The sequence below is a fragment of the Ips typographus genome, linkage group LG3 (assembly GCF_016097725.1).
Source record: "Ips typographus isolate SLU linkage group LG3, UJ_Ityp_2.0, whole genome shotgun sequence".
Taxonomy (NCBI): Eukaryota; Metazoa; Arthropoda; class Insecta; order Coleoptera; family Curculionidae; genus Ips; species Ips typographus.
The window spans coordinates 19116965-19139603 of NC_138424.1; the positions used below are offsets into that span (position 1 = coordinate 19116965).

Genomic DNA, 22639 nt, shown 5'->3' on the forward strand with positions numbered 1-22639 from the left:
TGCTGGGTACTGATTTACTGGAATAAATACAAATTATCGTGCCAACGGTCCAAACCCATATTTGAAACAGTTCAGAATCAATAACCCAAACAAAACTATAGAAACATGCAAACCGCTTTGCCCTAACTTTAATCGTTTGCCTGCTACAGCCTTCCAAATATTGAAAATTTCAATGTTGGTAAATATCTGAAAAAGGGCAAAGTTTAGAAAGAAACTTTTTCGAGTAAAAATTTTTCGGAATCAAGTAGCAGAAACAAAAAGTGGTATTAGTTATTAGCACCTGGTGCGGAAAAGTTATATTGTGCAACTCATTTAAACTACACTAAATTAGACTTTTCTCAATGGTTTCATAAACACCTATGAAAACCTATTTCAAAAAACTCTAAATATAATATTTAATTGTGCTTAATTAAATAGTTTGTTTTTACATTATTTGTACGCTAAACCTTTGAACCTAAAACAAGATTAAAAAAAGCAAACACTTAACTCGAATCATCTTGTATACATACACAGACCTGAATAAACCAAGTCCTTTACAGATTTTCTTTCTCGAAAAACAACATTTTCACCTAGAGTATTCAAATTTAAAGCAGTTGTTATTCCCATAACGCTTACAAAGCTTATGGGACACTTTGAGAACTTGCTATGTAAATGTATGCACGGAAGCTGAGATTACGTTTTAACCGAATAAAGGAACTTAAATATTCCTCCAAAGCGATGAAATTTCTTTAGAAGTCTGTATTATTTTCGTACGACGTGCTTAAGCATGCGACTGAACGTAGTTTCAAAGCATTTCGGCGGTTTCTTGGCCCTCCCATTCGGTGTTTCACCTCAGACGGAGACAAACTTTCGACTTTACTGCTGACCCGACTGAAATCCAACCTTCAGGAAGTCGGTTACTACAAATATGGAGCTAGAGCGAAGGATCATATAATGTAAAGTGCAAATAGAGCTTCTGTAATTATAGCAAGGAGAAGAAATTGTGACCAAATTTAACAGTGCGCAAATACCTATTTATCTAACCATTTTAGAATAGGTATACAGTATCATTATTTCTTAAACAAAACCTTTTTGGAATTACTTCTTTTTTAACATCATACAGGATGAACCAGATAAAAAGAAAACCCTGTAATTTTTATACGTCTTAAATGCCCCAAAAAACACTGATTCCAAAAATAGAACATACTTGTAGTTTAATAATCATAGTTCAGAAATCATTTATTGGACGAACAAAGCAGTATATTTCAAGAATTTTTATTTGATACATCAAGTAGCTAATATAGGAATAATAAGAACTCATAAATATGAAACAAATGGGCCAAGAAAATGAAAAACGGTTTTTGTGACTTGCTCATTCGGTTTGGGTCTTTAAATCAAAAATGAGTTATTAAAATAGAAATTTTAACAATCCTTCTGCTTTCTTCACTGTGTTTTGTAGAAATCAATTCGGTACTGGGAAAGCAAGTAAAAGTAAAATTTGCATACAAATTCGGACAATAATATCGTAATTTTTATAAAACATTAAAGAAGAATTGTGAGAATGGATGTCAATCCTCTTTTTGTTTTATATTATCCTAATTTCTTGCTACATTTTTTCTTATTAAAAAAGTGTGTTCCCTCTTCAAAACATCATACTTTCTTTGTAGAACTTAAACACTTTTTTAAATAATATTTTTTGAGTATAAAATTCTAACCCGATTTGATGAAAAATTCGTTTTTTGCTTTATTTTTCTAGTTGGACAAGTACTGTGTCTCTAATAATTCTTAGAGTCCGGATTAAAAAGTAGTAAAATCGTGAAAAAAGGGTTTAAAAAGCAAAACTATTTTTCTCAAAAAAGCATAAAAATCTGTAAAAAAGCACAAAACTTTCAGAGATTAGAATTTGTTTTACTTTTTTTGAGTTCAAGTTCTAGAAATTTTTTGAAGCTTTTAAAATGCTTTAGAAGCATGCGGGATAGGGAAGATTTTAAACTGTTTTGAAAACTTTCAATTTTCTTTTTGAACTACTTGAGGAGCCTTTGGAAGATTTTTGAACAGTTTAAAGAGCATATTGAAGGTTCTGCAATGCTTTAGAGGTATTTGCAAATTCTTAGAGGGTTTTAGAATTTTTTGAAAACTTTTAGACTGTTCTAAAAGCTTTTGGAAGCTTCTGGACTGTTTTCAAAGACTTCCGACTTTTCGTAGAGTTTCTGTAGTATTTTGAAATCTTTTTAGACTACTCTAGGATCATCTGCAAGGATTCTGGAGAGTTTAAAAAGCATTGAAGGTTTTGGACTGCTTTTGAAACATTTGAAAACTTATGGACGGCTCTAGAAACTTATATTAGCTCTTAAACTACTTTAGAAGTAGCTTTTAGACTGTCTAACGGTTCTAGAAACTTTTGGAACCTTTTAAACTGCTCGAAAATCATAAGAAAACTTTTAGACTGTCTTGAATTATTTTAGAGCTTCTAGACTGTTCTAAAAGCTTTTGGACTGCTTTAGAAGCATTTTGGAAATTTTTTTAGACTACTTTAGAAGCATTTGCAAGGATTCTAGAGAGTTGTTGGTTTTGGACTGCTTTTGAAGCATTTAACAACTTATGGGCGGTTCTAGAAACTTATAGGAGCTCTTAAACTGATTTAGAAGCTTTTAGTTTTGACAGCTTTTAAACTGGATGAAGATCATTTGGAAGCCTTTAGAGGGTTCCCCTTTTTAGACTACTTGAGGAGGATTTTCAAAAAACTAGTTAAACCATTCAAAAAATAGCAACAAATATGCACAAAAATTGATTGCTTTTATTATTTTCAAACAAGCAAAATTTCTATAAATGCGGACTCTATTAATTACATAAAGCCACCATCTTCTATTGTAACTCTTTCTTATTTGATTTTTCCATTTTATAATCACGAAAGACGAGTCTTTCCATTTTTTCAAATCGAAGAAATGACAAATCAGACTAATCTGATAATGATAAAATAAACTTGTCTTGAAATTCGGATGGAACTTATTCGACAATTAATCTTTGAGATACACTTTAGTGGCCAAATACAGTGTGGAACAGCCAAATGGAATAAATTCGATAACGAATAAATGAGAGCGTGTTGGGAAAAACGCTTGGATACGTCGATTTGTATTTTTAGATGTGCATTAAAAAAAAAAAAAAAATATGTAGAGGGTGTGTCCTGTGACAGTGGCCGATACCAACTTTCTTATTTTAAATACAACCCCCTGTATATTATTAGTTTTTTGGATTCTTCAGAAAATTCTAGACATAATTCATGTACAATGTCCCATACCTATCTTCAACTGTTTCGGAAATATTAAATGTTTTCAGATGTATTACAAAAATTAACATTAAAAAAAGAAAATTATTTTATTTCACAAATTCGCTACATTACACTCAATACTTATTTTCGCAAACATTTTGAACATCTCTTACATTGAAATTAATGTGTTTTTGTTTTTTTTACATTATTTGTGAAATAAAATAATTTTCTTTTTTTAATGTTAATTTTTGTAATACATCTGAAAACATTTAATATTTCCGAAACAGTTGAAGATAGGTATGGGACATTGTACATGAATTATGTCTAGAATTTTCTGAAGAATCCAAAAAACTAATAATATACAGGGGGTTGTATTTAAAATAAGAAAGTTGGTATCGGCCACTGTCACATGACACACCCTATATAATTTTATTTATTTTTTTTAAATGCGCATCTAAAAATACCAATCGACGTGTCCAAGCGTTTTTACCAACACGCTCTCATTTATTCGTTATCGAATTTATTCCATTTGGCTGTTCCACACTGTATAATTATTAGCTACTTTATAAGGCGGACCCAGAAACACCAAATCATAATCTACTATTGCTGACCTTTCTTGCCTCTTATTTCCATTTTATGGTCGCAAAATACGTTCCTTCTCCTTATTCAAACAGCCACGGATTCCAAAGGAATGCCAAATCAAACTCATCTGACAAAGACAAGACATCCTTTTGAATTTCAATCCATCAAATAACAATTCGACAAATAAATTTGCAATGAAATAGTGATGAAACTTCTTTGGAATACACTTTAGTGGCCAAATAGTTATTACAGATACATACAATAAGAACATTGTGGTGGCACTTTTTCCGCACATTTTAGGGACACCTTCTAATATAGAAATTTCAAAAATATGTTTGAGGTAATACTGTTAATGTGTTTTTACTGTTAATTTTTTTCAAATCATAGCATAATCTAAAAAATACATTATTGGACGATTACGTGTATAGAACGCGTGTAAAAAGAAGAAAACTTGGATTACATTTAACCGATTTCCCCTAGTATACACGTGCACGAGTCCCCGGAAACCATCGAAGAGAAAAAAAGGGAATCACGCTTGATTAGGTCGTCCGGACGCCCCCCGTTTCGAAAGGAGATGGGGCCCAAATTAGGCAAATCGCAGTTTTTGCACGCGTCGGCTAAATTGCCGGGACTGTCGATTCTATTTTTACGATATTTCCCCGTAGAAGGGCGAAGGAAGAGTCCCATTCACGTTAAACCTGAATTAGTCTCCATATCAGAGACAACGTACGGCTTTTTTAGGAGCAGCAAGGTTTCCGGTGCTTTTCGTCTCAACGAAATATTAAATATATCTGGAAGAAGCTTTATTTAACGAATACAGTGGGGCCCAACTTGGATACTCACCAATGGAATAATAACTGTTTCGAAAAAACTGAAAATTTACGATTTCTTACATGGGCATTTTTGTGCAAACTGTTTATTAGACTCTGGCATTATTAGGGCACTTTGTTTTCTGATGAGTATTTGGATAGTCAGGAAAATGATCTCTCGTTTTCTGTTTACAGGTTAGGATACTAAGTTTTGTTTTTCATAAGGAAGAATGTTAAATTTTAACGATACATTCCTGCCCTAAAATATTTCTATTGATAGGAATTAAGAACATTTTAAGTTGTTTGCGATCACACTTGTCCACTCTTCCCTATTACGTATGGTATGCATCAGTTCTGCAATTGTCCTCAGTCCTGTCCACTGCCTAACGTTGCGGAGCCATAACATCTTTTTCCTGCCGATTTCTCTCTTTCCCTCAATCTTCCCCTCAATTATCAATTGCAGGAATTGGTACCTCTCGTTGCGTATTACGTGGCCCAGGTGTGCTGTCTAACAGTTCGCGGTCTTTATTGATTATTCTCAAGACCTCATCGTTGGTTCTTCTTGCAGTCCATGGAATCATCAGTACATGCCTATAGACCCACATCTCGAATGTTTCCAGTTTGTTCATAGTGTCCATCCCTCCATGCCATAAAGCAACACTGTCCAGACAGAGTATTTGACAAATCTAATTCTCAAGCCAAGATCGAAATCAGTTTGGTGAGCCCTTTTTTGAATTTCACGAACGCACTGCGGGTATTTTCAATCCGGCATCTGATTTCTGATTCCCAGTTTAATTATTTATGAATTTAGTCTTCTTGGTATTGATAATAAGGTCCATGTTCTTACTGCATTCCCCGACAGTCCCAAGCATATCCCGCAAATCCTCCATGTTATCTGCAATTAGAACTGTGTCGTCCGCATAACGAATATTGTTGATCCATACACCATTTACCTTAACGCCCACGTTGCGTTCTTCTAGGGCTTCCTGAAAGATGGCTTCAGAATATAGATTGATGAGAAGTGTGGAGCGAATACACCCTTCTCTGACCCCTCTACAAATTGGTCTTGCTTCTGTGAGATCGTTACCAACTCTAACTTCAGCCATTTGGTTCCAGTATAGGCTTTGAATGCAACGGATATCTTTTTGGTCTATGATGTGTGTTGATGTTGGACTGTGTCGAACGCCTTTTCATAATCGATGAAACACAGCATTATGTTCTTTCTCTGATCGTTGCAGTTCTGAATCAGCACTTGAGTCGCAATCAATGCTTCGAAATTGATCGTTGGGATCGAAATTGTGTGGATCCGATGTTTCTTTCGCTCTTTATTGATATTCTGTAGTGCATAATCTTAAGGAATATCTTCAGAGTGTGACTCATGAGGCTGATTAGTCTGTGGTCCTCACATTTTGTTGCATTGTTCTTTTTCGGCAAGGGGACAAAACTCGATGTTAACCATTTGGCGGGATATTCGCCTGTGTTATAGATTCGATTAAATATCGTCTGAAGAACTATGATGCTTTTGTGGTCCAATAGTTTGAGCAACTCTACAGGTATGCGGTCTGGGCCAATCGCCTTTCTATCTTTGGATATATTGATCGCTCTTATAATTTCCTCTTTTGTGATGGGAGGTCCAGAGAGGTCTTTGTCGTCTACATTTTCAACAGCAAGTTTTTCATCGATAAAAAGGTTGCTAATATAGTTTTCCCATATGATTTTACGCTGTTGATCATCTTGCGCTAATTCTCCCTGATCGTTTTCTACATTAGAGAATGGACTCTTTCTATATACTCCTGCCGTCTCTTTTATCTTTCTGTGTAGGTTGAAGTCATCGTGTATTCTTTGTAGTTGTTCTAGTTCTTCATACTGTTGTTTCAGATTTCACACTCATTCTTAGCGGTTCTTATCTTCGTTCTAATGACTTTCTGGATTTTTGTGTAGTTATCACCATTCCCTTTGTTCTTGTACCCTTTTCGTTCCTCAAACAACGCCAGTATCTCATCTGTCATCCAATCGTGTTTCTGCAACATTGGTAATGGCAGCCTCCATTTCTTCCCATACACCATCCATGTTAGCTTCCTCTACCGTCTGTGGATCTATGGTTGTCAGTATTTTCTCAATAAGATTTTTGGTAACTTTGTTTTTTGTTTCTTTCTCTTTAAGTCTTGCTGATGAGCATGTAATCGATCTGATTGCGGATTATGTTGTCTGGACGATCTCCTGGAGCCTTCCACGAATATAAGCATCTAGATGGCAGCTTGCACCATGTGTGTGTTATTTTCATGTTTTTCTCCTGGCAGAACTGGCAAAGACGTTCGCCACGGTCATTGCGTAATCCTAGTCCATAAGATCCCACTAATGCTTCAAATCTTCCTTCTCCCACTTTGGCGTTGAAATCACCCATAATCATGTTTTTCTCATGATTTTTGAGTTGTTTCAATCAATTATTTAAATTATTGTTTTTTTCAATTTTTGGAAACGTTCGTAGAAAAAATGATGTTCCTATCACGTGCGGAAAGTGCCTTCCCCGCACTCGACTCGACATTTTCAGTTAGCGTGCGGGAAAGTATCATTTTCCGCACTTGTTAAAAAAATAGCAACATTTTTAAGTATCTGTCTCACTTCAACATTAAATTTTCATTGCAACAACTTCAACAGGATTGTAATTTTATATTTAACACAAATGGATGAGAGTCTTTTCTGAAAATTGATCAAAAAACATAATATTTATTTTTTTACTAGCCACTGTGATTCACACTATTTGCTTCCTTTGTGGTAGAGATGTAGAATGTTCAAAATTGGAAATTTTTCCTATAATTTCGAATTGATTTTGCATGTTTGCCTAATCGAACAATGCAGATAAAATTCCACCCCTCTATAAAATCAGAGTGGAGGTCGCGTAAATTATTTAATTACGCCGTAAATCTTCCATAAGGGTGCTATTTAAATGCAAATGTTAACCGCCAGGCGCTTGATATGGGGGATGATTTGCGGTTAGATCATTGGCAGATTATTCCACACCCCAAGCAGGTAAAAAAATTATAGCCTGAACGTTATCGTGAATATTAAATCAGCCAATTGTGTCTGTTATAATTACCAGTCTGGTTGATTAAAAGTGCATGAAATTTTTGCAAATAACAGGCGGTTTATAACTGTCCGCGAAAAAACCCAAACCGGTCCGGTTAATACGACATTCATGAAGCACTTCGGTTTTATGACGGCCGTAAACTGGATCTCCTGACCGATTCTATACAGTGCCGGGACGCTTTGGTCACGTTTTCCAATTTAAAAATTCACTATTTACCGGACTCGGAATAAAATTTAAGTTGTTGCCAAGCCCGTAGTAGGCAGTCCACTTTATTTACGGCCGTTTCGAGAGGCAATATGATAATTTAAGGCCCATTTGGCTATCCATAAAATAAAATGTATGTTGTGCTGGTAAACATGTTATTTTCGATAATGAATTATATTTGTCTACGGTATTAAATAAAGCGACGAAGGCAGTGAGTTTTTAAATATTAAAAAAGTATAATTAATTCAGTGATAATGTGTGAGGAAAGTCAAACAAAAATAAGATGACGTTACAATGTAAAGACAGGTTTAAATGTCACTAATATAAATGCAAGCGTTACATTGTGGCGTTATCAAATTTTTGTTCGATTTTCCCCACACTTAAAAAGGAAGATGGTGCCAAAATAAAAGTTTTCCTGCACGTGAAACTCACCATAAACACATTTTTACAAGATAGCTTAGAGTGTCTAGTATACTGTGTAAACTTTTCTTGAATCTCCTTCCCCAAACTTAGAAGTTATAATAAGCATCAAATAAAGGTTATAAAATTTGCATCCATTTTCGCATTTCCTTTTAAGTTTTCATTTTCTGTTAGACAATATAGCTTAAAGTGTCGTCTAGTATACTGTGTAAAATTTTCATAAATCCAGTCATCTCCCTCCTCAAAATTAGGAGTTACGAGAAGTCGAGCAAGTAAATGCGCCGAAACAAAGTTATAAAACTCGCAACCCTCATCACTCTTTTTACTTCCTGGAGGGCTGAAAATTTGAAAATTCACCAAAAATTCAGTTTTTGAGTTGGAATCTTCATTTTTAACACCATGCAGCTTAGAGTGTCTAGAATACAGTGTAAAATTTTAATAATTCTTCTTCCCCAAACTAGAAGTTTTAAAAAGCCAACTTAGAAGTTTTAAAAAGTTAAGTCAAATGAAAGTTATAAAATTCGCAGCCTTCATTGCTTTTTTATTTCCTAAACAACTAAAACTTTGAAAATTCGCCATAAATTCAATACGCGGCGAGTGCGTAACTTTTTTCATATCGTGCGTAAAATGCTTCTTACAGCACTAGTTACGTAATATACTATTATATGTCAGGACATTTTTTAAACTGTCAAATTGTGCCAGATTTGATGGGATTTCTATGAGGGTTGTTTCTGCGCTGCCTGACAATGTTTTATCTGTTCTCGCCGATGCAATCAGCACATCCTTTTCTAAGACAGTTTTCCCATCATGTCTTAAGAGGGCTCAGGTTATTCCTCTTTAAAAGTCCGGTGACCGCTCCAGCCCGGCTAACTATCGACCGATTGCCCTGCTTCCGGCACTGGAGAAGCTGGTCCAGAGGCGGATGATGTCGTTTCTGGAGCGTCATGAGCTTCTCAGCCCATCTCAGTTTGGTTTCCGGGCGATGGGCACAAATGATGCTATTTTTTCTTTTCTTCAGGATCTGTATGGTCGCATGAACTCCGGCGATATTTCGGCCGCGGTGTTTTGCGACTTGTCGAAGGCGTTCGACTGCGTAGACCACCAGATCTTGCTTTGGAAGCTTGAAGCTTATGGCTTCCGAGCTGCTTCTTTGTTGTGGTTTCGCTCTTGTCCGGCCGGAGCCAGGAGGTCGGGGGGGGGGCATGGTTCTGGAGAGTTAAGGTTAACTTCGGGTGTCCCTCAGACTCGCACAGACATTTTCATTGCAACAAGTTTCTTGGTCTTATTATTGACGACTTGCTTCGATTCGCTGAGCATGAGGACGGTCTGTGCTCTACACTGGCGTCGGGTTGCCATGCATAGAGGGTAATCTCTGGCAATCTGGATTACCATGTAGCTAGGAGTGCATACTATACACTGATTGACTGCCATCTCCGCTACGGCATAGCTTTCTGGGGAGTTTGTTCTCGAAGCCGCTTCAATTCTGTGTTTCTCCTGCAGAAGCGAGCATTGAGGTGCTTGTGTCGTATTGGATACAGGGCCTCATGTAGACCCCTCTTCATTGAACATGGTATCCTCACCTTGTGCTGCATTTTCATCTTAGAGACGATTTGTCTTGTCCGTGGCAAGTTTGGGAGTCAGTTGTCCGAGGGCTCCGGCTCGGTGACTCGCAGTAGATTCGTTTTGAGGCTTCCCATTCCTCACACGAAGAAGATTAAGTCGTCGCTTATTTACGGTGGCAAGAGACTTTTCAATAACCTTCCTCTCCACGTGAGAGGCCAGCCATCTGCGCATGGATTTAGGAGTGAGGCTGAGAGGTTTTTGCTTGACGGGGCGTACTATTCTCTGGACGAATTCTACTCCAGTTCTTAAGGCGTCTTGTTCTGCCATAAATTGACCAAGAAGCACTGCTTGTGTTTTTGATCCTCTTTCTCCTCTCTTATACAGGGTGACTGCTTTTTTGTTTTGTTTTTATTTTAATAATTGTAAGGTGTACTTATGTGTGATTCATATTGTATGTGTAGTGTAATAATTATGTATGTTCTTTTTTTGCTGTTTTTGTATGTGTTTTCAGGGCTTTGTCAATGACTAAGTTTTCGACAATAAAGCTACTTTTTTGATTGATTTGATTGATTGATTATATTTAGTTTAATGAATCTGCCATTTTTTGTCAGTGGGCAAATTTGTTTTTGGTATACTACCTAACCTAACCTAACCTGTTCGACCAATTTTACATATCGTCAGATATAAATATTGAATTTTGAACACTTTGATTTAATTTTTGTACTCCTGGCAATAACGCTTCATTACGTTGTTACCACAAATTAATAAAGTGAGTATTGCGATTTTTTTATATCAATTGTGTTATCTGAAAAGGAAAACTACTAGACAACTAAAGTATTCGATTCTGATGCCCATGCAAAAGTTCACATTTTCAAAAATCTTGTATTATTGTCTAACCAATAGAGATGCTGATGTTCTCATTAAATATCACTAAATTATTGTTGGTTTAGCTTTTGCTTCCTCACTCGTAGACACTTCCTCCGAGGTAGAAATAATTATCAAAGCATTGTAGTAATCTGATATTTTTAAAGGCCTACTATTTGGTCAAATGATTCTTTGTATTCTGTAACTGTAATAAAGCGTTTTCTGAGATTTTTTTTTGGAGAGTTGTGCTTTAAAAACAAAAGTCTTTTGTTGATACGTCGAAAATCCAAGCGTTTTTATTACATCTGATGTTTCTCAATTTAACAAGATTAATTTTTGACGAAAGCCGAAGAGCGGACCGTAATTATCGATCAAAACCGAATATCTACCATTATTTTTCACCCTCCGTCGAGTGAAAAATTATCCCGTAACGGATATTTGGACAGCGGAACGAAATTTCATTTATAACGCTCTGATTATAAGCGATGAAATGAGTTTTGAATTTTTTCTTCCTCGGGGGTTGGTTTTGTAAAATTAACTTTCAGCTCCAGAACAGTTACTGCATCATTTTTCTTCTTTCTTTAGAGTTCTCGCCAGTCTACTAGATTTCCCAAATAATTGTGATTTCGACCTGATGTGGATGCCAAAAATAATTCCACCCTCAGATTTTCCAACCCCGTCCATTAGACAATGGTGGAAGGGGGCTCATAAATAAACTTCTGTATTCTTATCTCGGGGCTTCGCCGGAAAATCTCATAATCCGAAAGCGAAAGCCATAAATTCCGAATATAAATCATTTATCCGCCCATCGGCGTATGGCTTTTTTCAAAAGACGTTATTGGGCCGAATGAAATCCGGGCGAGTGTAAATGAGGTTGTATATTGGATTATGGATAAGTTTTTTTTATATCCCCGAGAAGGGCCCTCTATAAAAATCGGGAATGGTCTTAACAGATACACGAGGGTTTTGGTTTGCCACTTTCTTCCAATCAATGATGATGGCTCGGTCAAATTTGAATTTTTGTTTAGTATAGAAATTGCTTTAGTTTACCCATTTCCCTATTGCTTTTCTTGTATTTGATGAAACAAGAGGTAATAACTCGCAATAACTTGCAGATTTCTTTGCCAAACACTTTTATTTGACATTTTTATTTTTGATGTAAATTTTACAATATTTTAAGGAGTATTTTGATTTAACTTGTTTTTAACTGCGATACTACGTGTGAGACTAGATAATGTGTCTGTGTTTCGGTAGTCAGTTTTGTAAATGCCACCTTTTTAATACAGTTTACAACTATCAAGGGGCCCAGTGAAACATTCTGAAGGAACTAGAGTTTGTGGAACAGAAAAGGATGCCTTTTCTAATAGAAAACACTGTCACAATGAAACAGCTCATATATTTACTTACTCCCAAGAAGAGTTTTTACAAGAACACTACAAAAACCAAGTTTATTCAAGCCAGTGGTTCTCGAAGAAACGTGGATATAGAGTAAAGGTGTATTTAGCAAAAGCTGACAAGGTGATTTACCTAATATTATAAAAAGGACTCTGGTAGAGGTATTAATGAGCTGCTAATACTAAATAGCTTATGTTTCCGGTTTATTTGCCTAATTTGGAGTTTGCTTATAGTGCTTTGAAAGGGTCCAAATTTAAAAAGTCCCATTATCAATTGCTCTAAAAGACTCTAAACAAAAGGTGTTTGAAGCTATGGTTATAATGGTGTTGTCAAAATCCATATGCAGAGTGTTGAAAAAACAAATTTCTAATAAGTTTCAGGTAATATTAGAAAGATACAAGTTACTTAATACATAAATTTGGTCAAATGCCATTATTTTGCAGAATTAGCCCTTATAAATTTTGCCGTATCTTCTCTGACTATAAGGCTAGAAACAGATGGTGCTACTGTTAAATACTTTTACATCAGATAGTAGGTTAAATTACTATTTTAATTGTATTATTTACACATTATGAAATATACAAATAAAATCTTTAAAAAGTACACTCAAGTTTCTTTTTTATCTAAGAAGTCTAGTTTTCTTCATAAACAATCATAAAATTAGATAATTTCTTTAACTAACCTGCTCTTACAATAAATTGAACTGAAATTGAAAAAACATGTTAAATAAATCACACAACAAAACCAAATTGATATGTATTTAATGCTGGGTAAATTTACAAAAGGAAATAATTAAGCAATCTATATGACAAAACCAAGAAGCAAGTTCTTAAAACACCAACAATTCTGTTATAAGTTAAAACACTGCTTTAGGATTTAATAGTCCCCAGGATACACACATTGCCTTTCCTTTCTTGCAAATTTTATGGAATAATTCTTGAAACGTTGGTATTCGGCTGTTAATGACTCGTTTGAATGCACCTATCTGTGATGTTCTTTCCAGATAATTTAAATTGAATGTGGTTGTTGTTCCAGCATTTATTGCATGCAAAACATATGAGATTCTTAGAATGTTTTTTTTCAAAACAATATAGTTTTCTCATTTTCATCTATAATGGCATAATGAAAGATACATATTGTGAGGTTTAAAGGAGGAATTTGTTAATACGGCAACGTCCAAACAGGTGATTAAAAAGATGGATAGCCTAGCTTGTAATAAACGACGTGCGTAAATTTGAATATGTGCGTATAATTCAATATTTCAATATAACCATACTTATCTCTCTCTAGATTGTAATGAAATCTTCAGTCTTATTATGTCCCTCCCCAACAAATTCTCATCTGGACTAGATGAGATCCCTAAAATTATTTTGAAACATATAGCTGGATTGATTTGTAAACCTGTATCACACATAATTAATAAAGTTTTTGCTAACGCAGTATTCCCGAGTAAACTTAAGAAATCAAAAGTGATTCCAGTATACAAAAAGCAGGATCTTAAAAATTACCGACCAATATCTCTCTTATCGTCGGTATCTAAAATATTTGAAAAAGCGATACATAATCGACTAATAAACTTTATCAACAAACATAAAATCCTAACGGATAAACAGAAGTTCGGTTTTCGCCCAAATTTGTCTACAGAAATGGCAATTTTCCATGCTCTTAATTTTATGTATGAAAAAGTTGACACTGAACATAAGGTTGTTGGAATGTACTTTGATTTATCAAGAAAGTTCGACACTCTGGACCATGCACTTCTTATGAAAAAACTGTGGAGGTATGGTGTTAGGGGTGCCTGTTCCTCACTATTGCGCTCTTATAGCATGATGCTTATAGCACAGTTAGTGTGCATATCTTCTAGAAATAAAACATATCACTCGGATACAGTAAAAATTACCCAGGGTGTCCCTCAGGGATCAATTTTGGGTCCTCTATTATTCATTATCTATGTGAATGATATTTTCCGGGATTGCAGTGATGGTCTGGGCGGTCAGTACGCAGACGACACTACACTGCTTGGTGTAGGGCGTCGTCCTTGCGGTTGAACCCTGGCAAGACCGGTCTTATGCTGTTTTCCATGAGAGAGGCTTTTCAGTCTCCGCTGGTCTGGCTCCATGGGGCCTCTGTCCCGAGTGCACAGTCCGTGAAGTTTCTTGGGGTTCACCTGGACCCATGTCTTAGGTGGGAGCGACATATAAGGGAACTCTGCCCGAAATTAAACAAAGTATGTACGGCCATTAGGGATAGTGTGTCGTTGCACTGCTTACGAGTATATTATCTCTCTCATGCTTAGTCATTACTAGAATCTTTGTGTCTCAGAAACGACTAATTAGGGGAATGCTGGGGTTACTTCAATGTATTTCGTACAGCTGGTTCTGCTTGTTAGGAGAAATCAGCAGCAATTTCCTCGAAACAGCGATTGTTATTCTGGGGGAATGTCCATTTCAACTAGGGGCAGGGGCGAGTTATCGGTCCCCTGGCATGGTTCTGCTTTTTTTGAGAGAGGCCCATGTTATCGTGCTGTAACTGCATATCGTTCTTTACCCAGTGCCATAAGACAGATTGACAGCATTAAAGCTTATAGAAAGGCAGTAATCAAGTACGCTATTGAAGAGAGTTTTTATTCCTTTGATTTTACTTAATTTTAATCTAACACAATTGTAAAATTAGTAAGTGAGTGCATTTTTCTTAGTTTTATCTTATCATTTGTCAGAATTGTTACTGTTTTGTGACGTTGCTATGGTTGTTGTAAACTGAGCTGGCAATAAAGGAAAATTATTATTATTAACTCATGCAATTCCTTCAGGATGTTGAAAAATTACTTGTTTGCTACATTACATTGATTAACATAAAAAAATTATTAAAATCGAGTGAATCAATTTGAAGAAACGGCTGCTAAAAAAACTACCAAAAATTTTGCTGTCCCATTCTTTTTAAAGTTTATTTGGTTCATCCCCAGAAAAAAAATTCCCCAAAAGACTAAAATGTCATTAGTAATTTTGCGTTCCGTTTAGAGATACGGTTTAAAAGGACGTTTTCTCGCCGATAAAGTCTGATAAAAGGAGAATACCATAAATAAAAGTGAGCAGTTTTCGGAATTGAGTGGAAGGTAAAAGAAAACCGGAGGAAAACAAAACCTTCTCGTCGAAAAGATAATTTGCTTTTGCGGGCCGATTAAGTTAAAGTCGAAAGGATTGTTAGCCCTTACCCGCGGGTTTAAATCCGATTCGAGGATCGTAAAATCTCGATTTCTCAAAATGTTATTACTGTAAACTCAACGTCTTGTAACGGGACATTGGTCGGTTTGAAACGGGCGAAAAAAGTGCACTTGGAAATCAGTTAGAAAAAGGCTGTAAAATCGTTCAATTACCTTCAAAACATAAAACGTCGCAGTATAGATAAAAGTATACGATGCCAGTAAAATTTCAGCTGCACAAGCAGAGTAAAGGCGGCGATAATCTTTTACCTTCAAGCTTTATTAAATCCGGAGAAATTGCCGTTAACTTGATTATCGGCAAGTTTGGCCCTAAGTTGGTCATGGTTGTCAAAACAATCCCTCAGGCATCCAATTTAATTTTTTTTTGCAACGAAAACAAAGCGTCGTGGGGGCCCGCTTAAGCAATTTTAAGCCACATTTACCCATTTTTCTAATAACCGGCATCTTATGGCTCTAAAAATCTGATTTAACGGCGTATAAAATTAACTTTTTGTCGGGCCCTCGAGGCTCTTTAAGTGCCGAACTTTTTTCTTTTTGGCCGTATAATTATTTTCGGCTCGCCCCGCTTTTCTTTTGTCGCATATTTATTGTCCCGTTTTCGGCGATTTATTTTTCGGGACAGCGAATGTCGCGGACGTGCTTAGGATTAATCTACACCAGGACGACGGGTAATGTATCGAGATTTATTTTTTTCAGAAAAATTTCAGAGAGCTGTTTCAGTGTTGCATCTCAAAGGAACATCAAAAATAACAGATTATTAGTACAGTTATTTAAGCATAAATGAATAGAAACTATAGCTTTACGTTCCAGTTGTCAAAGTGAAGAAAATGAATTATTACTTATGTGTTTACATCCTCGGGCGGTAAACCAACATTTAACGCCCGCGCGTTTAAAAAAAAAATAGCAAAAATAACTCTGTAAGGTAATCATTTTTACCGCCCGGGTATCAGAACCAGTGCAAACTTCATTATTTGTGCGTAAAACGGGCTGAAAGAAGGACAGGACACTCGTGACCGTATAAAGATTGAAAAATCTTTACTCAAACCGCGGGCGTAATTTTCTTCTTTTCACCCTTGATATGTAAAAAAATACATTACAAACTTTATGCCAACTATGTTGTCCAGCAATTTCTATTACGCACAAAAGGTTCATCAATAGTTCTTTGAGATAGTGTCTTGAATAAAGACCAAACTTCGGACGGGAGTAATACTCTTCTTTCAGCCCTTGATGCAGAAAGCATCTCCAACTAGTAATCAGAGAAATTGGCCACAAGCCAGAAAACGTCATAGTCACGTGAGCATTCAACCAATGAAACTTGATATTTACTGTTTCTGAGTTGGAAACCAGTCAGGTATTGCCTCTGCAAACAGACCTAACAGACTCATTTGAGTGTGTGAGGGAGCGCTTTTTTGTACCAGTGCGGTAAAGTTACTTTTCCGCACACTATTTATAATAATATCAAAAAAATATATTTAAATCAAAAATAACTGTATTTTTTTAGTTGATTTCTCAATTAAGAATACACTTTAATCACCTTTGCAAAGAGAGATTTTTAAGTTTGATATTTTACTATACATTTTAGTTCTAACGTCCGGAATAAAAAGCACTAAAATCGTGAAAAAAATCAAAATTATTTTCCTCAAAAAGGCATAAAAATCTGTAAAAATGAACAAAATTTTTTCAGAGATGCAATTTTTTTGAGTTCAAGCTCTAGAAAATTTTTAATGCTTTTAAACGGCTTTAAAATATATCTTTTGGGAGCTTCTAGACTAGTTGAAGAGCATTTGGAATCTTTTCGACTGTTCTAAAAGCTTATGGAAGCTTCTAGATTGTTTTGAAAAGCTTCCGACTGTTTTAGAAGCATTTTGAATTTTGTGTAGTGTTTCGAAATATTTTTAGACTACTTTAGGAGCATTGAAGGTTCTGGACTGTTTTTAACGTTTGAAACCTTGTAGACGGTTCTAGAAGCTTTTAAACTGTTCTAAAATCGTACGGAAACTTTTAGACTGTATTGAAATGTTTTGAGAACTTCTAGACTGTTCTAAAAGCTTTTGGAAGGCTTTCGACTGCTTTATAAGCATTTTGGATTTTCTGTATTATTTTGAAACCTTTTTAGACTACTTAAGAAGCATTTGGAAAGTTTCTGGAGGGTTTAAAAAGCATTGAAGTACTTGAAAACTTAAGCACGGTTCTACAAACTTATGGAAGCTTTTAAACTGCTGTAGAAGCATACGGAAGCTTTTAAACATATACATAAAAATCAAAAAGCAATAACTGTATAATTGATGTCTCAAATAAGAATTCATTTTAATCATCTTTGCAAACAAAGACTTTCATTTTATTAATTTTGCTATAAATGTCCGTTCAAAATCGAAAATTGATACTGCAGTCTCGTGCGGAAAAGTACTACTTTTCGCACTTGTTAGGTAAATAAGTATTTCATATTGTTTATTATACCTTGCTGCAGTAAATTCGGCTAATAAAGTTGTATCTGCTTCAGATGACACACGTCACCTGACAGGATTTTACGTTAATGGTCAATTTGGCAACGTTACCATAACTTTGTGCTATATGTTAATTGAAATGACATGTCAACATAGCAACACTGTAGAAACTGAATTATTGTTTATTTTTACAAAAATGTTCGATTTGGCAACATTGTCGAATTTTAATTATTTCTTCTTTTTTACATTAATGGTCTATTTAACAATAAATGCGTACTAAATTAGATTGTGATGTGTGATTGTGAGTTGATTGTTTGACTTAACGTAAATTTAATTGAAAAGTTACTTGAAAACATAAAACGTCTACAAAATCTATAAAGTATAATTTTTAAGTTTTTGACTTAAAATTGACATTTTGATTGGAAATTTTCTTAAAAAAATACAATTTGTGAACTCAATTTTCAAGCTTTCTGACATTATTTAATTGAGAAATTACTTGAGAACTTAAAAATCGTCTTTAACTGCAATTTTTCAAGTTTTTTGGGTTAAAATTTATAGTTTACTTTTAATTTAATTAATTTACTTTATTTTAAAATTGACTTATACACATACAATTCGTTAATAACTAAATTTTCAAGGTTTCTGATTTGAAATTAACATATTTGAATTGAAAATCGACTTAGAAACCTGAAATTGGTCTATTAAGTCAATTTTCAAGTTTTTTTAATTAAAATTAAAATCAACTAAGTCAAGTTTTTAAATTCAGTCAAATTCATTCAAAATTCAAAAAAAAGTTAAATTAATGTGGGGGTCTAAAATTGAGTCTAAAATAGCTGAAATAAATTCTAATTTTGGTGTAGTAGACTTTGAAAAGACATGTTACATAATTCGGTACTTAATAATACAGGGTGATTCCAAAGTTGGTGCTTTCCTTTCACCTGCGGATAGGGTTTCAAAAAATAAGGTTTTTTTTCCTTTGACGCTTTTTCGAAATATGAACAATAACGAAAATACAGGGTGTCAAAGTTTTACTGAAAAAATAAAAATTTACTGATTTTGGCCAAACCACTTGAAGTAATTGAACAAAATTTTGTAGATGTCAGTATCTACGTGGAAAGCAAATTTTCCAAGAAACAACAATTTTCTTGCGTTTACCAGTGGCGCGCCTATCATTTTTTTAAAACATTTTCGAAAAAAAATATTACCCTACTGGTTTTTTTTTCAACATAAAATTTATTATCGAATTCCTTGTTCAATTCTAAAAATAAAACCCCTTGCATTATTTTTGCTACGACGCACCGTTTCCCAGTAAAAAAAATAAAAACCGTCTTAATGCGTGCCTAAAATTAAATGCTGTTTTAATTTAAAATGTCAAATTATTAAAACTTCATTCAAAGGCGGCTGAAATCTTTTGTTTTTGTTTATGTCTGTTGATAAGGAATAACCTGTAATTAGTTAAAATTAAATTTAAGTAATTTTTTAATATTATTTTTTTTTCAGTAAAACTTTGACACCCTGTATATTCGTTATTGTTCATATTTCGAAAAAGCGACAAAGGAAAAAAAACCTTATTTTTTGAAGCCCTATTCGCAGGTGAAAAGAAAGCACCAACTTTCGAATCACCCTGTATACACAATTTAACTCCACAATTTTCCTCAGAAAATTGCGATAAAAATCCTTAAAAGGTACGATAATTTGGTAAAAACCACACTTCACACGACAGGAAATAGGAAATCAGCTGAAAACTGCGGCTATTAAAAACCAAAATAATGCTTGGCAACCTAGTGCTAACCGTATTGGCCGATTCGTAGAAGTGCCAATATTTGTTTATTGCAAATTTAGGAAGAAAATATGAATTAATAACTAAGCACTAATCAAGTGTGAAAGTGATTTATCCACCCTTCTTGTAGACAAAGAAAAAAAGCGGCAACAATGCTTTAACGTTCTGATTTGATTGAACATCTGAAGTTGACGTATATACTGTCAAGTATCAGTTATCCTCTGTGATTTATGCGACGTTGCCAGACGCTTTTTTTTTTTCGTTATTAATATTTAATACATCAACTGATGTTTATTGTTTTTATTCATAAAAATATGTTTGATAGCCTAAATATCTGATTAGTATAGGTGGCAAAGTTTGTTTTTATAAATTATAACTAATTGTACTGCAATGATAAGCGTATATTTGACAATATCGCAGTAAGGTAAATTGTGGTTCCTCTACCTCCTCCTCCTCCTACTACCGCAAATTTTCTTTTTTCTCTGGACTATAGAAGCATCTATATGCAAAAAAAAAAATTGGCTACCAAACTCGTGGATGCTTAATGTTTACAAGACCCCAAAACTCATCCAGCAGCACATCCAAACTATCCTAATTAACAAAATCCTAATTGCTTGGGAAATGCGACCCGAAGAAAAATACGTTTTTCTGGTTGTGACCTATTACGGAATGCAAATCTGAATTTCCAGCTGGTAAACACTGAAGGGTAAAGGGATAGGGCGGTATTTATGAAAGTACACCCGGTGCTAGTAATTTAAAGGCATTAACGTTCCCTTGCGAAAGGTTTAACGGATAAGATACCTCGGATTATATTACCGCTCGTTTTGCCTGGAAATTTTCTTCTTTAGTGTTCTTAGAGGTAAATTATTACTTTGAATTAGTCGAATTGTTTCCTGAGGCTGAAGCTTGTTGGCGTTCTTGTATTTTTTCTTTCTACAAACTTTCTCATAAAATAGTTTTAATTAAACTATTTGAAATGGAAGTAACAGAGAACCGCCCGACCTCCTCTCAATTTATAAAGCAATAACTCCATAAACCCATCAGAAATAAGATTGTTCACAATAGCGAGAAACGAAATGAATAGCAGAAATGACAAAAGTTCCGCCTTTGTCTCGGACAGCAGCTGTCCATTGAATCGGACGCAGCGGCAAACCCTGGAATGACGCAAAAACAACAGAAAATCGTTCCCGATGCACTTTTGTTTGGCAGATAATAATAGAGAGCGGGACTTTAAGAAATCCTGAAAGAAAAGGGACAATCCTCGAGGCGTCTGACGTCGACCCTGTCAAAACAATGAACTTTTTTTGTATGTATCGGCTAATGGAATTACGTTTCCACGATCTGGACCTGCTAGATTAAAGTTTTGCAGTTGACTTAATGAGGTGACTTTTGTTCTAGATTTCTGGACAAAATCTCTTGGCAAAATTAAAGTAAGTGAAACGAGACTTTCTGTCTGGACAATTCAATGATGATAATATAAACCACAATCCGGTACAGTTAGTTAAACTACAATTGTTAGAGCAACATAGAGTCCCACTTAAAAAATGTTGTTGAGTCTCTAAGTAATGAGTTGCGAAAGAGTGTACAAGAGTTCAAATAAGGAAGACCGTTCCAAAATTGTATAAATGCAAATTTTTGTCAAACATTTTTTATTTTGCTCCAGAAGGGTTCCAAAATATGCACAAAAAGCACTTTAAACTTTTCAAAAAATGAAAAAATTACAGTTTTTGTCAAAAGTGCAATTATGTAACAAAAATCTATTAAGTCAAAAATAAGCAAATGGGCAGAGTGGTCCAGTTTTAAAATGCCAAAAATCAGAACATAAGTTGACATACCTTTTCCAGAAACATGCTTCCTAAGAAAAATAGAGTCTTTTTTAAAGTTCCATTTAAAAAATCAGTTTCTTGTCATAATTGTCAGACCGTTGGAGCAATTTTGATTAAATTCAGAATAAATGCATATTAAATTAATACTCATTATATGATGTTAAGGACGTTTGTCGAAACTGTCCAGTGTCCTTTCTACGTCACTGGATATTTTTCAAAAATTACAATTTCTTCTACTTTTCTTGTTCAATTTCAAATTCTGATTTGACACTTCGTTTACGACATAATTGAGTTATTACGTAAGATCCAAAACCAACCCAACCCAACTTAAAAATTGTATTGGAAACAACCAATAACCTAACCCAACAAAAATTGAAAGACTTTAGTTTTCAAAAATGGTGAGGTTTTGTTTTTTGTTGATCAATCCCAATCCTCTGACCGGTTAATCATCAGAGAGACTATAGGGCTTGATAACCAAAGAATAAAACCTTCATTCCAGTATAGTTATCTGGAGGCCAGAAATGATAGTTTAGTTTTGAAAATTGACTTAGAAAGCAGTAAATTTACTTTGAAACGGTAAAAATTGACTTGAGAGGCTATAGAATTGTTTTTGTTACCAGTTTTCATGGTTTTCAGACAAATTGAAAGACTTCAGTCTTGAAAGTTGTCTTGAAAACTGTGAAAATCAGTCAGTCATCATAGTTTTCAGATAAGTTGGAAAGCTTTAGTATTGAAAATTGACTTGTAGACATGAAAAACTACTTTCTCTAGAACTTTTGACTACAAATTCACACATTTAAGCCCGAATTCACTATCACAATTGTGGATCTCCACATCCTCACTTTACAAGCTCCTAAGCACTTTCTGAAAATTAAAGCTAAATTTGACCTTAAATATCTCAGAAATCGCATATATTTTGTATTGCACTTTAACGTCATTATGCAGCTCTTAAAAAGCTGAATCTAATGACCTACTACTTGTTAACTTTGACCTCAAACATCTCAGAAATGGTAGATAGTTTGTACTGCATATTTTAGGTCACTGTGTAGGTCTTGAAAAGCTAATCGACTGACCTCAAAATATACAGTTGTTCCATTTAAAATAACCGAGTTACTTCACTTTAAACTCACAATTTCTGAAAAAGGTTAAAACCCATTTTGACCTCAAATATTTCAGAAATGGTAAACAATTTGATTG

The 22639-nt window shown here is 34.7% G+C and overlaps 1 protein-coding gene and 1 long non-coding RNA gene across 9 annotated transcripts in view; one reads left to right on the top strand and one right to left on the bottom strand.

Annotated features, from left to right (window-relative positions):
- Window positions 1-22639, bottom strand: part of nrm (neuromusculin) — a 527634-nt gene that overhangs the window by 61491 nt on the left and 443504 nt on the right. The window lies entirely within an intron of this gene.
- On the top strand, window positions 11867-12775 carry LOC145726145 (uncharacterized). Its single transcript, XR_014177501.1, has 2 exons — window positions 11867-12552; window positions 12616-12775. It is a non-coding gene; the product is annotated as an uncharacterized LOC145726145 (long non-coding RNA).